The 23,550-nt window shown below is 44.4% G+C and overlaps 1 pseudogene; it reads right to left on the bottom strand.

Annotated features, from left to right (window-relative positions):
• Positions 1–550: 550 nt before the first annotated feature.
• On the bottom strand, positions 551–23,115 carry LOC120978086 (annotated as a pseudogene).
• Between the last annotated feature and the right edge of the window lie 435 nt (positions 23,116–23,550).

Genomic DNA, 23,550 nt, shown 5'->3' with positions numbered 1-23,550 from the left:
GCTAACTGTAGCATGGGAGATGGGTGGTCTCGTAGGCTGTCTTGCATTAAAATCTGCTGCAATGACCCGGTTACTGCGTTCACCTGACATCAACACAATTTCTATCTGCTCCGCAAGTGTTAACCTCGGCGACATGTCAATGGCTGTAAACAAAGAGAAACTTGTAAATAACTCATGAAAGAATAAAGTTACGTTACAAACCAAGCACACCATTGTTTTTCTTGTGAAATTCCCAATAAGTTTGATGTGTCACATGACCCTCTTCCTATTGAAAAAACAAAAGTTGGATTCAAAATAGCCGACTTCAAAATGGCCGCCATGGTCACCACCCATCTTGAAAAGTTTCCCCCCTCACATATACTAATGTGCCACAAACAGGAAGTTAATATCACCAACCATTCCCATTTTATTAAGGTGTATCCATATAAATGGCCCACCCTGTAGTTTGGCCTGTATTTCTTCTCTTGTACTTTGGATAGCCATTGCTATTAGCAATAGTTTTTTGTTGGAATTCCTTCAGAAAATCCTTACAGCATTTGTCATTTGTCATACATGGAGAATTAGGATTGAGTGTTCCGCATGGTCCATGAATCATATGCTTTGTTACAATTGCATGTAAGCGAGGAGTGATTTCTATGTTAGGGATTTCAGCAGAGACAATTTTATCTATCAGTTCTTAATTTTTTGGTTTACAGCTTTCTTTAAGAATGAGAAGTATGTGAGCATGTGGTAAACCTCTCTTTTGAAATTCTATCACGTAGACCATTGCTTTTGGGACTCCAAAAATATGTTTTTTACTGATGTCATCAATTAGAGCTTTGAGTTTTAGGTGAAATACTCTTGCAACTAAATGTGGTTGTCCATCAACAGTTTGTCCATGTTGTAGGTTATGTACAATCTCTTCCCATTTGGGATTGCATGTCATTGTAATAAAAAGATCTGGTTTTCCATATTTTCTGACAATTGCCATACCATCTTGATAATTTTGTTGCATGTTTCTGGGGCTCCCTGCAAATGAAGAAGGCAAAATATACATTTTTCCAGGACTCAGGCCTGCTTCATTGGCTTCATTAAACAAATGATCCATTAATCCAGAGTATTTTTCAACACACAATTTAGGCTGATTTTGACGTATATAATTGAGTCTGTTGGCTTCTGTTTTTACATATGCATAAACGATATATTGCTGTGTAAGGCGGCCTGCATTTAAAAAGGGATTAAAATCCTCTCTAATGGAAAGACGGTAACCGTAGTATTGCATTTGAGTGACTCTAACTCTAGGATTGTGTGACTGGTTTGGTAAATTTAATAAAGCTTGTGGTCTGTTTTGCAATGGAATGTCAATTCCCCAGCTTTGATCCCCATAGGGGAATAACAAAGGATAAACCATGGTTTCCAAATTAGGATCAAGGACACTAATTCTTTGTGTTTTTTTAAAATTTGTATAATCTTCACTTGGTTTGCAGTGTATAAGAAGATCTCTTTCAAGTGGTGGTTCTCCATCATCATTTTGAAAAATAAAAGCAACCTCATTATATTTTGGTGCGTTATAGCGCCTTTGGTCATTTTTGCGATCTTGTACTATTGTCATGGACACTTCCTTAATAACATTGTCATTTTTGGCGGCATTCTCTTCATATTCTTTTTCAACTTGGTACAACATTTTGCAGGCCTCGGCAAAAGGATTGAATTGTGCCCTAAATGTACTTAATGTTTGCATAAGCTCTGTATTTATTCCTGAGTTGGCAGAAATTTGCATTCTTTGTTCTGCAGCTTCAGAGGGATCTAAAATGTATAATTGTGCAAACTGTCTGTTTTCACCCTGTTGAGGATGCAGTGTTCCTGCTCTGTGACAAATCGAACCATGGATTCGAAAACAGTATGGCCCATAGCCAGAAGGCGGACTAATGTTAGCTCCCATAGATGCAAATGCTAGAGCACTATTTATTGACCTTATATTTTGCATGAAATTTTTGCTGTAATGATGCTGACCCATCATGAGCTGCTGTATAAACGGATTTGTTCGAATTGGTTGAAGATTTACTTTTCCTTTTGAGCAACACTGTGTAAATTTTTGATCAGATGGTCTTTCTCCTTCAAAATGTTTTGCTTGACAAAAATTGCATATCTGATTTAAATCTCCACATGTGTGGGGTATAATTTTACCCTCATTAATATTAACTATATCATTTATCATTGCCATTCTTTCTATTGTTGCCCGGGATTCTATCACGGTCGGCGTGGCTATCACATACGTGACACAGAGGGAGGGAACAAGGAAGGCCCTGCCCAAGTGAGAGGGAAGATGGTGACCCCTGACTCACCTGGCGGCTGGCACCTGGCTGCCCTGACGTCCCTAGACGGGTTCCTCACCCGTACGCCGATCACGTGCCTAAAGCCCTGGCTTTCCCTGAGCTGAGCCCTAGGTAGTGAACAGGGCGATGGGAACACTAGTCCGCACCACTAGCTCTAAGGGAAAACACCAAGGGAAGGACAGACAACACAGACTCAACATATAATCCCAGGTGGGTGACAACAGGAGACAACAATAAGCCCAACAGGGATCCGGAGGGTAGCACACAGGAACAACAACCAGGATTAACCACTCCAGTGGGTCAGTATAGATGTCCAGGCAGGAAGCTCTATAACTGGCAACTAGAGAAGTGTGAGGGGAGAATATAAGGAGGTAGGGAGTGGCAGACACGAAACAGCTGAGGAGGAGAAGCTACGGATCCCTGAGAGAGACAAAAAGGATAGCAAGGCAAACACAGAAAACAATAACTAAGAAACACCATGATCTTTAGCTATAGAGCGCGCAGCCACCCGCTGCGACTTCCTGACCCCGGGTATAACGGAGTCAGACGTGGCTCTTGATACCCTCGTGACAGTACCCCCCCTTTCACGAGGGGCCTCCGGACACTCAGGACCAGGTCTCTCCGGATGAGAGGCATGGAAAGTCTGAATTAACCTGTTGGCGTTTACCTCTGACGCTGGAACCCACATTCTTTCCTCGGGACCGTAACCCCTCCAATGCACAAGATACTGAAGAGAGCGGGGGACCCGACGAGAATCAACAATTCTGGCTATTTGAAACTCCAGATTACCATCCACAATAACAGGAGGAGGTGGCAGCGGCGATGGTTCTAGAGGTGGAACATACTTCTTGAGTAACGATTTATGGAAGACGTTATGGATCTTAAAAGTCTGAGGTAGCTCCAGGCGAAAAGCCACAGGGTTAATGACGGTTACTATTTTATAGGGACCAATGAACCTAGGACCCAGTTTCCAAGAAGGAACCTTCAACTTAATATTCCTAGTAGACAACCACACATAGTCATTCACTCCTAGGTCCGGACCTGGCGACCGTTTCTTATCGGCCATGCATTTATATTTACCACTCATCTTTTTCAAGTTAACTTGCACCTTCTGCCATACCAATGAAAGAGATGAAGAAAACCTTTCCTCTTCGGGAACCCCAGAAGACCCCCCCTCTTTGAAAGTACAAAATTGGGGATGAAAACCGTATGCACCAAGGAATGGTGACTTGCCAGTGGACTCCTGATAATGATTATTTATGGCAAACTCAGCTAACGGTAAGTATGATGACCACAACTCTTGGTTTTCAGACACAAAACACCTTAAATATGTTTCTAGGTTTTGGTTGGTACGCTCAGTCTGTCCATTCGACTGAGGATGGAAAGCTGAGGAAAAGGACAAGTGAACCCCCAAACGGGAACAAAAAGCTTTCCAAAACTTAGAAATAAACTGGGTTCCCCGATCCGAAACCACATCGGAAGGGACCCCGTGAAGCTTCACGATTTCACTGATAAACACCTGAGCAAGAGTTTTAGCATTAGGAAGTGCGGGTAACGCAATAAAGTGTACCATTTTGCTAAACCTGTCTACTACTACCAAGATAACTGTTTTACCCGCCGACAACGGTAAGTCAGTGATGAAATCCATAGACAGATGTGTCCATGGCCTATTGGGAATGAAAAGTGGCAATAAAGACCCTGCTGGACGTGTATGAGAGACTTTCGCGCGTGCACAAGTAGAACAAGTAGACACGAAATCCATTACATCCTGACGCAACCTTGGCCACCAAAAACGACGAGATAAAAGCTCCAAGGTTGCTTTACTACCCGGGTGTCCAGCAAGTGCCGAATTATGATGTTCTTTTAATAATTCAAGACGCAGGTTTAACGGTACAAACAATTTCTCTGAGGGGCAAGAGGCCGGGGCGTCCCCCTGAGCCTCTAACACCTTTCCCTCTAGAACAGAGTGTACAGCAGAGACAACCACTCCTCTTTGTAAAATAGGTACCGGATCACAAACATTACCCCCTCCAGGGAAACTACGAGATAATGCGCCTGCCTTGGTATTTTTTGCCCCAGGACGATAGGTGATTACAAAGTTAAATCTGGTAAAGAATAGCGACCACCTAGCTTGTCTAGGGGTGAGACGTTTAGCCGATTCTAGGTACAGAAGGTTCTTGTGATCCGTAATCACCGTGACGGGGTGGACTGCTCCCTCTAAGAAGTGACGCCACTCTTCAAGCGCCAGTTTAATCGCCAACAGTTCCCTATTTCCAATATCATAATTCTTCTCTGCAGAAGATAATTTTTTGGAAAAGAAAGCGCAAGGACGCCATTTGCCAGGAGACGGACCCTGAGACAATACAGCTCCCACTCCCACCTCTGACACATCTACCTCGACAATAAAAGGCTGGGAGACATCAGGTTGAATTAGAACAGGTGCCGAGGTAAACCTCTCCTTTAGAGAGGAAAATGCCTCTTTAGCGGCGTCAGACCATTTGGAAAAATCCGTCCCCTTCCTAGTCATGTCGGTAAGGGGTTTAACGATCACTGAATAATTTTTAATGAACTTTCTATAGAAATTAGCGAAACCCAAAAACCGTTGTAGGGCTTTAAGGTTCTCAGGAAGATCCCAATCTAAAATTGCTTGGACCTTCACAGGATCCATGCGGAAACCTGAAGCAGATAATAGATATCCCAGGAACTGTAATTCCTGAACAGCGAAGACACATTTTTCAATTTTCGCATATAATTTATTCGTCCGTAGGACCTGCAGTACTTGCCTGACATGCACCTCATGTGTTTTCAGATCAGCCGAATAAATTAAGATATCATCTAGGTATATGACTACAAACCTGCCGATGAGATGACTAAAAATATCATTAACGAAATGTTGGAAGACAGCAGGGGCATTGGTCAGACCGAAAGGCATGACAAGATTTTCATAATGCCCCTCAGGGGTGTTAAAAGCTGTCTTCCACTCATCCCCTTCCCTGATACGAATCAGATTGTAGGCCCCCCTAAGATCAAGTTTGGAGAACCACTTAGCACCCGCAATCTGATTAAAAAGGTCAGGAATGAGAGGAAGAGGGTATGGGTCACGGATGGTTATCTGATTTAACTCACGGAAATCGAAGCAAGGACGCAGGCCCCCATCTTTCTTTTTAACAAAGAAAAACCCTGCAGCCACGGGTGAAGAAGAGGGTCTGATGTGTCCCTTAGCCAGACTCTCGGAGATATAATCTTTCATGGCTTGTCTCTCGGGACCCGAAAGATTATACAACCTGGACTTGGGTAATTTTGCCCCGGGAATCAGGTTAACCGGGCAATCATAAGGACGATGAGGTGGTAGTTTCTGACAACCCTTTTCAGAAAAAACGTCCTCAAAGTCCGAAATAAATGTAGGTAGGGAAGCTATGGAGGCGATTAAGCAATTGTTATTTAAGCAATTCTCTCTGCAATGCTCACTCCACTCCAATATCTCCCTGGCCTGCCAATCCACCACTGGATTGTGCGCTACCAACCAGGGAAGACCCAATACCACCGGAGAGGGAAGGCCCTCCAGAACGTAACATGAAAGACACTCATTATGGTGGTCCCCTACCCGAAGGTGTAAATTACGAACAATGTGGGTGAGGTTTCTCTGAGACAGAGGAGCAGAATCTATAGCGAATACGGGAATAGGTCTCTGCAGCGTACAGAGAGACAAACCCATAGTGCGGGCAAAATGGGCATCAATCAAGTTTACCCCTGCTCCACTGTCTAGAAAAACAGAAATAGACTCCGTCTTAACACCAAAAACAATGACCGCTGGTAACACAAATTGAGATGTTCGTATGGAGGAAACGTATACCCCCCGGCTGACATCCTCCGCACAGCCCGGGGTTAGTAGTTTTCCGACGGTCTTTTGTTTTTGAGAAAGGAGGGACAGACATTAATGAAATGACCCCTCCCCCCACAGAAAAAACAAGCCCCCCCCCTACGGCGAACCTCGGGAGGACGGACCTGACGAGAAGTTCCGCCTAGCTGCATAGGCTCATCTAAGTCAGTACAGACTGACTGTTGCTTGGGAGAGGTAACCAATTGCTCCGGAATTTTCGATCTCTCCCTAAGACGTCTATCTATTCTGATAGAGAGGGACATAACAGCATCAAGGGAAAGGGGGGTCTCATACAGCGCCAGTGCATCCTTAACCCTTTCAGATAACCCAGAGCAGAACTGACTCCTGGGAGCCGGGTCGTTCCACTGAGTATCCGTAGCCCACCTACGGAACTCTGAGCAATATTCCTCTGCTGACCGATCTCCCTGTAGGAGTCTCCGTAACTTTGACTCAGCCAGGGCGACTCGGTCAGGGTCATCATATATGAGACCCAAAGCCCCAAAAAATCCCTCCACTGACCGAAGAGCCTGAGAACCAGGGGGTAACGAGAACGCCCAGGATTGCGGATCCCCCTGAAGCAGGGAAATGACAATCCCAACCCGCTGTTCTTCATGACCTGAGGAGTAAGGGCGTAACTTAAAATATAATTTGCAGGCCTCACGGAACGTTGCAAATTTGTCCCTTCCCCCAGAAAATCTGTCGGGAAGAGCAACCTTGGGTTCAGTGACAACCTGGTTACCCATAGCAACCGCTGGGGGTGCGGTCTGCTGCATTTTCTGCTGTTGTTGGAGAACAGACGCCTTCAATCCTGCCACCTCCAAAGACAGGCTTTGAAGCTGTTCTGCCAAGGCATCAATAGGATCCATATTGGATTCTAAGTAGAGAAAAAAAAACAACAAATAAAAAATTATATAATTTTTTTTTTTCTCAAAAAGTAATGGCCAGTTATAATATCACGGTCGGCGTGGCTATCACATACGTGACACAGAGGGAGGGAACAAGGAAGGCCCTGCCCAAGTGAGAGGGAAGATGGTGACCCCTGACTCACCTGGCGGCTGGCACCTGGCTGCCCTGACGTCCTTAGACGGGTTCCTCACCCGTACGCCGATCACGTGCCTAAAGCCCTGGCTTTCCCTGAGCTGAGCCCTAGGTAGTGAACAGGGCGATGGGAACACTAGTCCGCACCACTAGCTCTAAGGGAAAACACCAAGGGAAGGACAGACAACACAGACTCAACATATAATCCCAGGTGGGTGACAACAGGAGACAACAATAAGCCCAACAGGGATCCGGAGGGTAGCACACAGGAACAACAACCAGGATTAACCACTCCAGTGGGTCAGTATAGATGTCCAGGCAGGAAGCTCTATAACTGGCAACTAGAGAAGTGTGAGGGGAGAATATAAGGAGGTAGGGAGTGGCAGACACGAAACAGCTGAGGAGGAGAAGCTACGGATCCCTGAGAGAGACAAAAAGGATAGCAAGGCAAACACAGAAAACAATAACTAAGAAACACCATGATCTTTAGCTATAGAGCGCGCAGCCACCCGCTGCGACTTCCTGACCCCGGGTATAACGGAGTCAGACGTGGCTCTTGATACCCTCGTGACAGATTCGTTATTTTCCACTCGTTTACTTCGGGCCAGTCTCTGTAATTGTGCTTGCCGCAAACATTGTAATTGTCGTTCTTCTGATGTAAGTCTTGCTCTCCTAGCTTTTTCTCTTTCAGCATGTCTCTTACATTTTTGTCTTTCTCTAATATCATTTATCCTCTCCTGTGTGGCTGTTGATAAATGTGTTGTGTCTGTTTGTAGATCTGTTATCCTGCCTTTTTTTATTGCTTGTTGCTGACGTAGCTCTGTGTGCTTTCATATTTTTCTGACGCTCATTTTCCTTTTCTTCAATAGATCTATTTGCTTGTCTTTGTCTTTCTCTTAGAGATTGTTTTTTTACGCTGATTTTCCTGTTCTTCTATAGATCTATTTGCTCTTCTGAATCTTTCTCTTTTAGCGTTTTTGTGACACTCATTTTCTTTTTCTTGAATTGATCTATTTGCTCGTTTTTTTCTTTGTTTTTCAGCCTTTCTTTTTTTGATTTTTACTTGCTGACTTGACTGTTTCTCCAGGAGAATTTGGTTATGTAGGGTTTCATTGCCTGTGTCTTTTGTCCTACTTGATGTGTCCTTTTTTTTGGGTGGCATGTTGTTAGTAAAAAGTCCAAGTAATATAGGCTTGTACTTTTATAATTTTAGAATATTTTCTCTTACTGTAATACTGACTTATATGTAGCTGTAATATGCGTCACTGGCACTGACCTTTGGCTGAGACTGTAGGCACTATGACTGGTGGCTGATATGACTGCCACTGACTGGTAGTGCTGAGACCACTTACACTGTGACTGGTGACTGATACAGCTGTCACTGACTGGTGGTGCTGAGACCACTGGCACTATGACTGGTGGCTGATACGGCTGACACTGACTGATGGTGCTGAGAGCACTGGCACTGTGACTGGTGGCTGATACTGCTGGCACTGATTGCTGGCACTGACTGCGGGCACTGACTGGTGGTGCTGAGACTGTGGGCACTGTGACTGGTGCCTGAGATGGCTGGCACGGACTGGTGGTGCTGAGACTGCAGCTGATGGCTGAAACAGCTGGCACTTACTGGTGGCTGAGACGACTGGCAGTGCCACGTGGTGCTGAGACTGCTGTCACTGTAACTGATGGCTGATGCGGCTGGCACTGGCTGGTGGTGCTGAGACCACTGGCACTGTGACTGGTGGCTGATAGAGCTGGCAATAACTGGTGGTGCTGAAACTACTGGCACTGTGACTGGTGGCTAATACGCTTGGCATTGACTGGTGGTGCTGAGACTGCTGTCACTGTGACTGGTGGCTGATACGGCTGGCACTGACTGGTGGTTCTGAGACCACTGGCACTGTGACTGGTGGCTGATACAGATGGCTCACCCAAATCGCCACTATTTGAGGTGAGACACAGCACTTGCTTGGGACACTTCTCATGCTAAGGCTCGGATACCATACAACATAGATCCGGATTGAAGTAGGAGGCAAAAACTATCTTCTTTCCTTACCCCTGAATACGTCTATGAAACCCCTGAGGAGGTCTGGAGTCTAGGACCGAAACATGGCATGTAGGGTTTTGTATTAGGGTATATATAGCACAAGGCCCATACTGAGGGACAGGATCGGTATGGGGTCGCCCCTGTCGGGGCGGGTGCTCCATGTGTGCTAGGCAGCTGCTCGATTAGCCCCCCATCTGTGTGTAGGCAGGAAAGACATAATAGGGTTACACAGGAGTGCCATATTGCCTATAGACATCAGCACCTTGGTCACACGGGTTCCGGTGGTCCACCTACTACCTGAACCGTCCTCCACAGGCTGTGGAACCCACCAAACGGGGTAAGATCCACCCTTTATTTATCTATGCTATAGTGGAGATATTTGTCCTTAATGTTTCTCACCAAGTGGCATTTATTTTAAATGATTTAGTAAATGTTATGTTTTAAATTCCTATTCACAATACGTTTCAATTATATTTGGGTGTGAACATATGCCGCAAACGCATCTTTACTGTGTGTTGGTATAATCAATACCGTCTGATACAGATGGCACTGACTGCTAGGACTGACTGGTGGTGCTGAGACTGTGGGCACTGTGACTGGTGCCTGAGATGGCTGGCACGAACTGCTGGCACTGACTGGTGGTGCTGAGACTGCAGCTGATGGCTGAAACAGCTGGCGCTGACTGGTGGCTGAGACAACTGGCAGTGCTGCCAGGCAGCAGGGGTGCTGAGACTGCTGGCACTGTGACTGGTGGCTGATACGGCTGGCACTGACTGGTGGTGCTGAGACCACTGGCATTGTGACTGGTGGCTGATACAGCTGGCACTGATTGGTGGTGCTAATACGGTGGGCACTATGACTGGTGGCTGATAGAGCTGGCACTAACTGGTGGTGCAGAAACCACTGTCACTGTGACTGGTGGCTAATACGCTTGGCACTGACTGTTGATGCTGAGACTGCTGTCACTGTGACTGGTGGGTGATACGGCTGGCACTGACTGCTGGCACTGACTGGTGGTGCTGAGACCACTGGCACTGTGACTGGTGGCTGATACAGCTCGCACTGACTGCTGGCACTGACTGGTGGTGCTGAGACGGCAGGCACTGTGACTGGTGGCTGATAGAGCTGGCACTAACTGGTGGTGCTGAGACGGCGGGCACTGTGACTGGTGGCTGATAGGGCTGGCACTGACTGCTGTTACTGTGACTGGTGGCAATGATTGATGGCTGGCAATTATTGCTGGCATTGATTGGTGGTACTGGCTAATACTGCTGGCAGCAGCTGCAGTGTGTATCTGAGAGCAATTTCTGTCACTGTGCATGTAATGGCGGCGCTTCTTATGCACTCTGCTTCTTATGCACTCTGCTCCAACTGACACCACACACCATAAGAGGCGGTTATTGGCCAGCGGCGCAGTTGTGGGGATGGTGTGATTGGAGGGCTCCATGCTGTGGGCGGTCCGTACAGCGTGTGGTGCGCCGTTTGTTTATTGGCTGGCGCAATTGTGGGCGGTCCGGGCGGCGACTTTGATTGGGCGGCCGCGCTGCTGTGGGCTGTCCGGGCTGCATGTGATGCGCCGTGTTTTTATTGGCCGGCGGAGCGGTGCTTTGGGCGGTCCCTGCTGTGTGTGTGTGGAGTGTGTGCTGATTGGTTTGTGCGCCGCGCATGCGCACTTCACTAAGGCTACTTTCACACTGGCGTTTCAGGGTTCGCCTGTGAGATCTGTTTCAAGGCTTCAGTTTAGCCCCAATGCATTCTGAATGGATGCGGATCCATTCAGAATGCATCAGTTTGGCTCCGTTCCGCCTCCATTCCGCTCTGGAGGCGGACACCAAAACGCTGCTTTTAATACTGGGGAAGGAGGGGGGTCTGGCCCCTGCTGCCTGGCAGCACCCGATCAGGGGGCTGAGATCCGCACAATTAACCCCTCAGGTGCGGCACCTGAGGGGTTAATTGTGCGGATCACAGCCCCCTGTAAAAGATCGGGTGCTGCCAGGCAGCAGGGGGCAGTTATGTACACAGTTCTTAGTATATTCTAACTTGAAGCGTCCCCCTCACCCACCATGGGAACGCCTCTGTGTTAGAATATACTGTCGGATCTGAATTTTCACGATCTAACTCAAATCCGATGGTATATTCTAACATAGAGGCGTTCCCATGGTGATGGGGACGCTTCAAGTTAAAATATACCACCGGATTGGAGAAAACTCTGATCCGATGGAGTGTGTGCTGATTGGTTTGTGCGCCGCGCATGCGCACTTCACTAATCGGCACACACGCACGGACAACAGCCCTGAGCACGTACACAGGGCTTTTATTAGTATAGATAGCCATTTGTCAAGCAGTGCTGAAAATATTAAAACTATATTGCACATGCAAACAAGCTCAGCATCAGTAACACGATTCTCAGTTGTAGGCAGACGAGAGATGGCTGGAGGGTTTATTTGTATTCATTAGGGAACTTTTTTTTATTATTTGCCTTAAAGCAGAATGATGCAAACATCCATTAAATGCCATTAGTTTTTAGTTTTTTTTTTGTTAGGGGGTCATTACACATGAACAGCTAAGATATGTTATAACATTAAATGAAATAGAAGCAATAAGTGTGGGTATAAATCCTGACTTCCATTGTACTTGAAACGTCAAATGTGGATGGAAAGACAAGCCAATAAAGAAATAAAGACCTGAATCATCCAGGCCTGAGATGAGGATACTTGTAACGGATGGTTCAGCAGTTTTCTAGCACTTAAAGGAAAATTAAGATGAGAATGAAAAATAAATAACTTACTTTGTTAAGAACACACTTAAAATTGAAATATTTGCTTGTTTTCAGAGACTAAGAATAAGTTATTTGGAAGTTTAAAATTATGGTAATTTTCTAAAGATAAGGCTCAGTTTAAATGATGTAGTTTGTTTTGTGTTTACAGAATATATGCAAATTAAGGAAGACATTTATCAAGACCAAAGTTTTACATTTCGTGACTGGCGTGAATCCAAAAAGAGTGTGGGCTCTACTGGCCCTGCCTCCTCTTGCCCTCGCCATGCCCCCTTTTCTTGCCTCTTTTGAAAAGTTAGAGAAGAGGGAAAAGTTGAAAACATTACCACAGATATGCTGGGCAACAAAATGTATGACTTTTTTTTTTACACCAGAATAGTGGTGTAAATACCATAATAAATGTCCCCCTAAGGCCTCATGCACACGACTGTTGTTGTGTTCCGTTCCGCAAAATGGGGTTCCGTTGTTCCGTGATCCGTTTCCGTTTTTGTTTCCGTGTGTCTTCCTTTATTTTTGGAGGATCACCAGACATGACAGGTTTGCCATGCAAATGAAAGGAAAAAAACGGACGCGGACGTGGATGACAATCTTGTGTGCCTCCGTGTTTTTGACTTGAATGGGTCCGTGAACCGTTTTCCACGAAAATAATAGGACAGGTTATATTTTTTTGACGGACTGGAACCACAGATCATGGACGCGGAAGACAAACGGTGCATTAGCCGAGTTTTCAACGGACCCATTGAAAGTCAATGGGTCCGCAGAAATTCACGAAAAACGGCACAACGGACACGGAATAAAACAAAGGTCGTGTGAATGAGGCCTAAGTCTTTAAGTTTAATGTTTTCAATTATGCTTATCTTGCTTTTATGTTCCTCTCCTACTTTCGACAAAAAAAAAAACACATGAAAAAACGGCATCAAAACGGCAAACTATAAAGGTAAACTATTAGGCCTCTTGCACGTATTGCGGACCGCATTTGCAGATCAGCAATACACGGGTGCCGTTCCGTGGCAATTCCGCATCACGGATGCGGACCCATTCACTTCAATGGGTCCGCAAATCCGGAGATGCGGAATGGTGCGGAACGGAAGCACGGAACGGAACACTACGGAAGCACTACGGAGTGGTTCCGTGGGGTTTCGTCTCGTACTTCCGTTCTGCAAAAAGATAGAACATGTTTTTTTATTTTTATTTTATGCACTTATATAGCGCTTCTCCGTAGCGCTTTACAGACATTCGCATCAAGTTGTCCCCAATGTGGCTCACAATCTAATTTTTCTATCAGTATGACTTTGAAGTGTGGGAGGAAACCAAAGTACCCAGAGGAAACTCACACAAAAACCGGGAGAACATACAAACTCCATGCAGATGTTGTCCTTGGTTGGTTTAAGTAGTCCTTATAAAATTGCTAATATGAGTAAACTATAAATCTTGCTAGGTGTATGGCCACCTTTAGGCCTCTTGCACACAAATGTTTTTTTTTCCGTTTACATTCTGTTTTTTGCGTTCCGTATACGGACCGTATACGTAACCATTGATTTCAATGGATCTGCCCAAAAAAACGGAAGGTACTCCGTATGCCTTCTGTTTCCATGTTTCCGTTTTTCCGTTCCGTTCAAAGATAGAACATGTCCTATTAGGGTCCATTCACACGTTCGCAGTGCATTGCGGATCCGCAATTCACTCGGCCGGCACCCCCATAGAAATGCCTATTCTTGTCCGCGGCACGCTCCGGAAATTCGAATGCGGACAGCACACTGTGTGCTGTCCGCATCCATTCCTTCCCCATAGAGTATGAATGGGTCCACACCCGTTCCGCACAATTGCGGAATGTATGCGGACCACAATTGCGGACATGTGAATGGAGCCTTATTGTCTGCATAATGAACAAGGATAGTACTGTTCTATCAGGGGCCAGCTGTTACGTTCCGCAAAAAACGGAATGCACACGGACGTTATCCATATTTTTTGCGGATCCATTTTTTGCTGACCGCAAAATACTGAAAAATTTATATGGTTGTGTGCAAGAGGCTTTACTCTGTGGCAGCTGTTTTTTTTTTTTTTAGTTCTACTGAGGAGCAGTGATGGCCAGTTCGCATTGTTTGCCTGCGAACACATGCGGGCTGCCATCTTTTCTCACAAGTCCGGCGAGGCACAGGTAAGCCCTTACCTGTGCCTCGAGCCGGTCTGAAACAAATGCGGTCAGCGGGAGCAGGTAGTTCCGAGAACAGCCCGATGAAGGCCCCCGGCGGCTGTTCTCAGAACTGCCTGCTCCCGCTGACCGCATTTGTTTCAGACCGGCTCGCGGCGCAGGCACAGGTAAGGGCTTACCTGTGCCTCGCTGGACTTGTGAGAAAAGATGGCAGCCCGCATGTGTTCGCGGGCGAACAATGCAAACTGGCCATTACTGCTGAGGAGCTTCACTGCTTTGGTGTCAGTGTGTAAATTATGAAATGTTCTGCTGTGTGACAGGCGATGACATCCTCTTTGCTAGTTGGCATTGTACATATGGATCATATACTAGCATCATATTTCTCCTCATGACTGCTCTGATGTCTCCGGATCACTTACTTTTGCTAACTGCAGCACCAAGTCAGAGGATTTAATAGTTACACTGCCTTTCTGAAGAGATTAATGTTATATTAGCTGTAGATAAGCAGTGTAAGGGTTAAATAAACCTCCTAACTTGTAGCTGCAATAAAAAATAGTGTAAAGGAGATATGAGAAGCATCACTAAGGTAAAAAAATCAACATTGTGAAGTTTCTCCTCCCATTCTTGAAATCCTAAAACATGCGAGCCCTCATGTGCCTTCTTGTAAATATGACTTTGCTTGTTATTGGATCTTTTGTGGCATTTTTTTTATTCATAAATTTTTTTTTCAAGACCAATTAGTTAAAACAGAAGCCTATAGGCAATCTCCAAAAAACACCACACACATTTTCTTCATGCATTTTTACTTTTCTATGGAATGTCTGAAAGTCTTATAATAAAAATTAAATTCAAGAAATGCTGCCCAAAAAGCCATGAAAATGAAATTCACGCTATTGCAAACCAAGTTACCTGTAAAGAAAGTCTGATGGTGGATTTAGACATACATTTGTAGGACATTTCTCTGAACTTTTGCGCTTTTGGTGGTATTTTTTTCCGTCTGTTTTTTGGTGCAGCCTTTGCTGAAAAATACTAACTCCAGGCATTAGCTGAAAGTATATGGAAATAATGAAATGCAGTACACAGGCATTTTTGTTACATAATTTCTTTCAATTTGATGGCTTTTTTGTAACTTTGCCGTATTGGTGTGTTTTCAGGCATTTATTTTTTTCTGAAAAACAAAACAAAGCATGTGCACAACTAAAAATACAAAGACAAATGTCTACAATATGAAAAAAGCAAGTGATTTTTGTGGTAAAAAATACAAGGCCAGATTTGCATTTTAAGGAAGACTTAGGGCTGTATTACATGTAAAGGTCAGACCATTCCTGCCTGTTTGTTAGTGGAGGAGACCGCTGCTATTATATGCAGTGATCTCCTCTAGAGTGTGGGCATGAGCGATCGTTATGCCATTGCTTGTCGCCATACTGACTAGTTGTTTGTCAGGAGCAGATCATGATTAGACAACCCGATCTGCTGTTGTCAAATGATTTTTAAGCATGCCTAAAAATCTTGATTGCCCGATGAATGAGCGCTTGTTCATCAGGTAATTGGCGCAGTATTACACTGCCAGATCGTCCCTAACGAACCCTACGAACGCTCATTAGTGATGATCTGGCAGACAAGCTGCCAGTGTAATACAGCTCTTAGGGCCTCTACACACAAAAATCTGGTTTTCCATTTGTTTGCTGCTATAAAATGCCATAAAAACGGTTGTTTTATGGCATTCTTTTAGTAGCATTTTTGTAAACAAAAGTGTGAATGATGTTTTTTGTTCAGGTGTTTTCCCCTACAAAAAGGGGATGGCAATCTGCATGAAAAAACATGTTTCAACATACAGCATTTTTAAAATAACGACAGAGAGGCAAAAAGCACCATCAATTAAGAAGAAAGGCCACTAGGCAAAAAACTTGTCTACGCTGCTTTTTCCTATAGACTTTAAGCACTAAGACCACAAAAGTGCATAAATATCACAAAAAAGTCACAAAATTCTTATGCATATTTTCAGCTTAAATTAAAGTCTATCATACAATCTAAATTAATTAATACATTTTAAAGTAAGAATTAGAAGACACACCTCTTAATCATTGATTTCAAGTGTTTCCATCCGTCCCAATGCTACTGGTGTATAAAATCCAGCTCCTAGCCATGCAGTCTGCCTTTACAAACATTTGTGAAAGAATGGGTTATTCTAAAGAGATCCCTGAATTTCAGCATGGTCCTATGATAGGATTTCACCATTGCATCAGGTTATTTTATAAGATTTCTTCCTTCCTAGGTATTCCGCCATAAACTGTGAGTGGTATCACTGCAAAGTGGAAGCATTTTGAAACCACAGCAACTCAGTCACAAAGTGAAAGATCATATTATGTTACATAACAGGGTCATATTGCATCAAAATCGCAAATAAAAAATGAAGCAACATATTTTATAAAAATACAAATGAAATCTTGATAAATACTGTACTTAGTTGGGTTTAATAAACTACAAGATGCCATCAGTAAGTATTCTAGAAACTAAGGAAGTTGGATTTATTTTCTTTACTTCCATATTAATGTCATATATACACCTGTGGCTGAATATTATGTAATGCTGGAAGGATGGATAAAGGAAATGTGTTGATTTAAACATTAAATTAAGTGCCATGGTTATTGTTATTACGCATATACACCTGTGGTTATCATCTGCTTTTAAAATAATTGCAAAACCATCTTGAATCAAATGTATAAAGTTTATTTTGCTCCAAACTGCTATAGTAATTGCTGTGAATATTTCTGCAAGACATTGCTGATATAGTATTTGGTTATCTTCTTCTTTTGCAAATTTCATGTGCATATGGAAAAATAACACAAAAAGATTATTTATGCAACATTACATGAATAACAATTTTCCAGTGAATGCTGTATATTTCATAGAAGTTCCGAAAAACACTCATTGGGAGATTGACATATGTCTTATTTTATAGTTAATTTTTGTTTCTCCGCTCAGTGTTAATGTTCTTTTGTCTAGAATACTGACTGCCAAGGAATTCTGTTGAAATCACTATTAACTGTCTGTTTTTGCAGTTATTATTTTTGCTAAGATAAAGAAAGTTTGTGCTTAGAATAAGTATTGTTGAAGCAAGCCCAGGAGGAGCAAGTGGAGGATGGGTGTGGTAGTAGCTCTGGGAATGATAGTTGTTCACATAGATCACAGTCACAATCCTTACACAGATAACACCTACGGCCATGCAGTGACAAGAAGACATAACCTTTTCTTCTCTCTGGGCATACCCTGATGTAGGGGGCTCCTGCCTAACAGTAATTGGGATAACCTTGAAGTTAAATGTTGGTTCGGGTGCAAGGCAGGTGACCAGGTCCAATGGCTGGTGTAACAATGCATAGGAGCAGTTTTTAAAAATTTTCAATTTGAAAAATTATGGTGTGGGATCTTCACATACCACTGTTTTCCTTGAGTTTTTCCCTTAGTTACGGCTGTTTAAACATTTACAATATGAGGACCTTCTAAGATGGCTCCTCTGCCAGTTCTCTGAGGCCAAAACTGCTTTCTCTCACTTCCCATACACACTTGCTGTAGCCAGCAGCTCCCTGCCAGCCAATCAGATTGGATTACTAAGAGGCACGCCTCCTCACTCTGAAGCCTAATGCAGACATGCAGTGTAAGGACTGCCGCTCCGACTTTCTGTTTTCTTAGCCAGAGACAGACAAGCCATAGCAACTGTCTTTTAAAGGGATTCTGTCACCAGGTTTCACCCCTGTCAGCTAAACATATGCTGATGTTCAGGGCCTCATCAGGATTCCTAATGTGGGCTTCTAAATGTGATCTGTAGCCTTATTTTGCTAAAAAAACAGGTTTTACTAACCTGTCACTCAAAGAAATAAGGTGCCCAAGGGGATGTCAAGGGATGCAAGGTGCCGGCTGCACCCACCGCCGTTCGTGCCCAGCGCCGCCTTTTCAGACTTCTGCACCGCCTCCTAATCTTCTGTGCCGCCTCTCGCTCTCCCTCCCTCCCCCCTCCTCCTGCTGTAAGATATCGCGCGTGCGCACAGGGCTCTGAGAGGCTGGCGCCAGAGTGCAGGTCATACCTGGGTTGAGCGAAGTGCCGGCGCATGTGCACTTTGCTTTAAGAAGCCAAATCGAGAAGTCCGCACGGGCGCATCAGGCAGAGCCCTGTGCGCACGCGTGAGATCTTACAGCAGGATGAGGGAGGAGGGGGGATGGAGGGAGAGCGAGAGGCGGCACAGAGGATTAGGAGGCGGTGCAGAAGTCTGGAAAGGCGGCGCTGGGCACGAACGGCGGTGGGTGCGGCTGGCACCTTGCATCCCTTGACATCCCCTTGGGCACCTTATTTCTTTGAGTGACAGGTTAGTAAAACCTGTTTTTTAGCAAAATAAGGCTACAGATCACATTTAGAAGCTCACATTAGGAATCCTGATGAGGCCCTGAACATCAGCATATGTTTAGCTGACAGGGGTGAAACCTGGTGACAGAATCCCTTTAAGGGAGCAGTGGAAAGGGACAGAGGACATTAATGAAAGCTGTTACTATAAGGTAATTACAGATCTTTTGACAATCATTGACAGACCAACTCAGGTATACATGCCTAGCTCAAATAAACTTGCAAATAAAATAAAAAAATATGACAGTTACCCTCTAATATATTACTATAAAATAATATTTTTGTTTTATTTGTATCCATGTATCCAATTGATAATTTACTTTTATCTTTTCTAGTTTTCTCATGATACTGTAGAACAATGAGCCTTTTCTTCCCTTAACCTGACATAACCCTGCAATATATTTCCTACATAATTAATTGGTAAGGCAGTAGACAAGTAGATTAGACATGATCTGGCAGGGTGCACACTAATTATTGTCACTCACATTGCATAGGGCAGTCTAAACTCTGGTTAACGGATTTTTTTTAAATTAGTTAAAATAAACATTATTGTGGCTAGATGACTTGTTGGTTACTCCTATGCATGTAGTATGCAGTGGTTAGTATTTACCAAAGGTGCTCCAAGGAAGGACAACTAGTAAACTAGTTAAAGGTGATAAGGGTACCCTAGGCTCATAGATGTGTTTGGGGAGCAAAGAGTATCCCATCTTGTCTAATTTCACAGAAGAGCAACTGCAGCACAAATTGCTGAAAAATTCAGTGTCAGCTAGGATAAAAAGAAGCCAGAACACCAAGTGAATTGCAGCTTGTGTGATTTCCCTGGTATGCAGGCTACCTTCTACTGTTGTACCTTGGTCCAGTTCTGATACTCACAAGACCATTGAAGGCAATTTCAGAAGTAGATTGGGGAAACATTGTCACAGTTACTGGTCTGTGGCTTGTGACACAGCGAGGGGTTTTGTATGGGAGTGCAGGTATTTTACTCCCAACATGTGCAGCTGGGCTGGTTTCCAGCCAGGTGAGCTCAAATACCGGAGCGGAGTTTAAGTGCTGGTCCGGGTTTTGGCAGCACCTGGTTGTTCTTTAATAGGCAGCTGGGCTCAGAGCCAGGGATGTGTCTGTGTATGAGGCTTGTAGCTGGATGCATGCCTGCGACCTGTCTGGGAGGACAAGGGAACGACATCCAGAACTGGGACTCTTTAAGCGGTACCCGCAGCATGGTGTGAAGTGAACACCAGGACTTGACCTTCTTATGCGGTACCTGCTGCAAGGTGTGAATGGAACACCAGGATTTAAACTAAGTTGACTTTGCTTATATTTTGTTAACCTGCCTACCAGAGCGAATCCCCACAGGCTACACAGAACTATATAGAGTAAGCTGTGATTCACTGTGTGTCCTGATACTGTTCCATCATGGCCAACATAGAGGTTTTCTGCCCCTTCTTTATTGACAGGGCCTAATGACTATGACTATGCAAGAAGCTGGACCTGTGATTTAAGAATGGAAGTGCTGGCAGAAGAAGCACAAGGAGTAAGGTTGCACAGAGTGGTTTGGGCCGGCCCTTGGTGCACTTACAGTGAAGCAACAGATCGCCAAGTGAAAGGTATCATTACATTCAGCTGAGCTAGCTCTACCAGGCAATCTTCCTGGTTTAACAATAAATTACTTATTCCCATTAAAGTGTCACTAACGTTTTCATTTTTTTTTTTATATATATATGTCATAGAGACATTTTAAATGTTTTGATTGGTGGGGTATGAGTGCTGAGATCTCAAGAATAAGGGGAGAGAAGCATGCTCAGCTCTCCTCACTGCATTAAATGGGCTGCATAGAAGTGTAGGGAGATATGTGCACACCTCTCCTCTTGTTCTAGGGACTGGTGGGGGTCTTAGCACTCAGACTTTTTTTATATATCAATCTAAAACCTATTGCCCAAACTATGATTGGAAAAGGATGCCAATCAAAAACCCTGGTACCACAAAAATGTACTCAAATAAATGCTGAAACTAAGCATACAGAGAGGAGCGGGCCGGGGTCCAGGGGGGAGGGTAACTCACTAACCCTGGATTACCCTGTTGTACCCCTCAGCCCAGAGAAGAATCCTGATGGTGGAGACTCTCTGTCCTCGTTCCTGAACTAGATTACCCTAAATTTCCCTACAGGTATATTGGGGGTTAAAAATAAAAACAAGACTCCGACACGTTTCCCCCAGCAAAGTGGGTTCCTCGGGGGGTCAGGATATTAGGTAAAATGATAAGCACATAAATAAAATTAGATAAAGTAAATAATAAATGATGCAGTGAGGTGGCAAAGATAGACAGACAGAGTGATAGATTATACTATCTGTCTCACTGTTTAGAGGACAGCGGGATTGGTATTCACAGCCTGATACCTACAAAAGAAGAGAGGCACCTATATAAGATCCATACAAAGTAACAACATGTCCCTAACAATCATACATGTTGGTAATAGAGACTTACTTGACCTCCAAGCTTAGGATGTGTGCCACCTCCTGCAGATGCCTGATACTGTGGGCATACAGGGGCACCTGCGCACTGACCTTTAAATAGCACGCCCGGGCCTCCCTCCAAACGATATAGCCAATCCTGAGTATACTGACGCTGGCCGTATCACCTGTCAGGTGATTGACATCCGCTCAACTGAGCGCACTTCTGCTCCTTCCGGCCGGCGCTGAAACTCCACATCCTGCCAGTGGAGCGCAACTGTGGAACACAGGTTACCTCCGGAAACCGGAAGTGATAACTTCCGGGCGGTGGAAAGCAAAATGGAGCGCGTGCATCCGGCAGAGGTATATAATTGAGCCTCAGGTATGCGTACAGTAAATTTAATCCTGGCTATATTTTAAGGTGGTTACTTTATTGGTAACAGCAGCATAGGGATAGCAACGTTTCAACCATCTCTGGTCTTTATCAAGCTTGATAAAGACCAGAGATGGTTGAAACGTTGCTATCCCTATGCTGCTGTTACCAATAAAGTAACCAGCTTGTTCACCAGAACTAAGGAGTGCTGTGGATTTTCTTTTTTATCTGTATACCTATGGGACCCTCAGCCAGGATCCTCATCCGCGAGCACCGACCTATCTAGGTTTCTATTGGCAACTGTCCCTATATTGGGACCTGGAGTGCTGCTTAACCCTCTTTTTTATATTTTAAGGTGAACATGTCAATGAGCCCTTAAATTCATGAGGACCTGCAGGCGAGTGGGACAAACAGGAGCTCAATGGCATTTGCTGGACTGCATAAAACTGGTGACTAGGGATGAGCGAAGAAAGAGTAGAGGGCCACAGCAGCATATCCAAAATTCTTCTTTATTAATCAATCACCGCATGACACGGCATAAAAATAGCAGCAACGTTTCGGCTAAAGATAGCCTTTGTCAAGCATATTTTACAATTAAAACCCCAGGTATATAACCAACATGTCAATGCCACCCACAATGATAACGATCCAATCAACAGACGTTTCTCTATGTTACACCCACCTAGTTAATATTCACCAGGCTGTATAACATTCATTAGCTATTTCTAACAAACATGAACAGAGTTCACACATTCACATATTCACCTGCGTGGCATGATGGTATGTACATATCCTCATGGTGGCTGGCGTCTCAAGATGGAGAGTGCGCATGTCCGCGAGCGTCATCAGGGGGCGACTAACACAGGGCAGCGCCGCAACTGCTGATGACGAACATCACAACGTGGTAGTTGGCGTCCCAATACTCACACTGCGCATGTCCATAAGCGTCATCAGAGGGCGGCCGGCCAGTGTCACGATGCCGCATCCTCTACTGACGTGGCAGGCAGTGTGACAGGAGAGGCAACATCGTTGTGTGACAGCGGAGGCAATAAAGCTGCAAAGTAGAAAATGTTCGCGTTGCCTAGATACAGAACAGCGCGCACAATCATGGATACAATGACACATGGTAAAAATACAATGCGTCACGTATCATAGTTAGAACAGAGATTGCCTTGCAAATGGATAGATACATAACCAACACAGGTGTATACATGTAATGATGTGTATCTATACAACAGTATAAAGCATGTATACCCAACATGAAATGTCATAATGAAAAAAGATCATCCTAGTTGGTGACCTGTCAGTTGAAACCAGTGATCAGATGGTTATCAATCATTAATCATATGGTTTAGCATAGTCATGTGTTAAATTGGTTTTCAAATACATAAAATATAAAATAAAAACTATATATAACAGAGAAGAGTCTAACTGATTCCAGCCACATTGAACTCAAGATTGAGTCCAAATGGCTGCAGGGACTTCAGCGTAAAGATCCATTTGAGTTCCTTTTTTCTCAATATCGCATCCTTGTCACCACCTCTCCGTAGAAAACCCACACTATCTATAACTCTGAAGCGAAGTTGGTTGACAGAGTGCCCAGCCTCAACAAAGTGTTTGGCAGCAGGTTTATCCATGTTCTTATTGCGTATGGTGCTCTTGTGCTTATTAATGCGTTCCCTGACTTCCATGGTAGTCTCTCCCACATAGGTGAGGCTACACGGACATTGGATCGCATATACCACGTCCCGTGACCTGCAGGTGTAATAACCATTGATTTTATATTTTTTGCCACTATATGGATGGAAGAAGTGATCACCTTTAAGCACATTGCCACAATTGCAGCAAGATAAACACGGATAAGTACCATTTTTGCGTGGGGCAAGTAGTTTCTGTGTAGTCATTGTCTGGTCGCTAACATCAGTTTTAACCAGCCTATCACGTAGGCTAGGGTTCCTCCTGTATGCCATCATCGGCGGGGACTTGAATTCTTCTATCTCTGGCAACCCCCTTTGGAGTATATGCCATTCCTTCCTGAGGACATGCGCAATGTCACCACTGTCCCGGCCGAAGATGGAGACAAAGGGAACCCTAGCCTTAGGTCTGGTCTTTGTAGATTGCCGAAG

The sequence above is a fragment of the Bufo bufo genome, chromosome 8 (assembly GCF_905171765.1).
Source record: "Bufo bufo chromosome 8, aBufBuf1.1, whole genome shotgun sequence".
NCBI lineage: Eukaryota > Metazoa > Chordata > Amphibia > Anura > Bufonidae > Bufo > Bufo bufo.
Note: the sequence above shows the minus strand (reverse complement) of the source record. Positions and strands in the feature narration are given on the sequence as shown.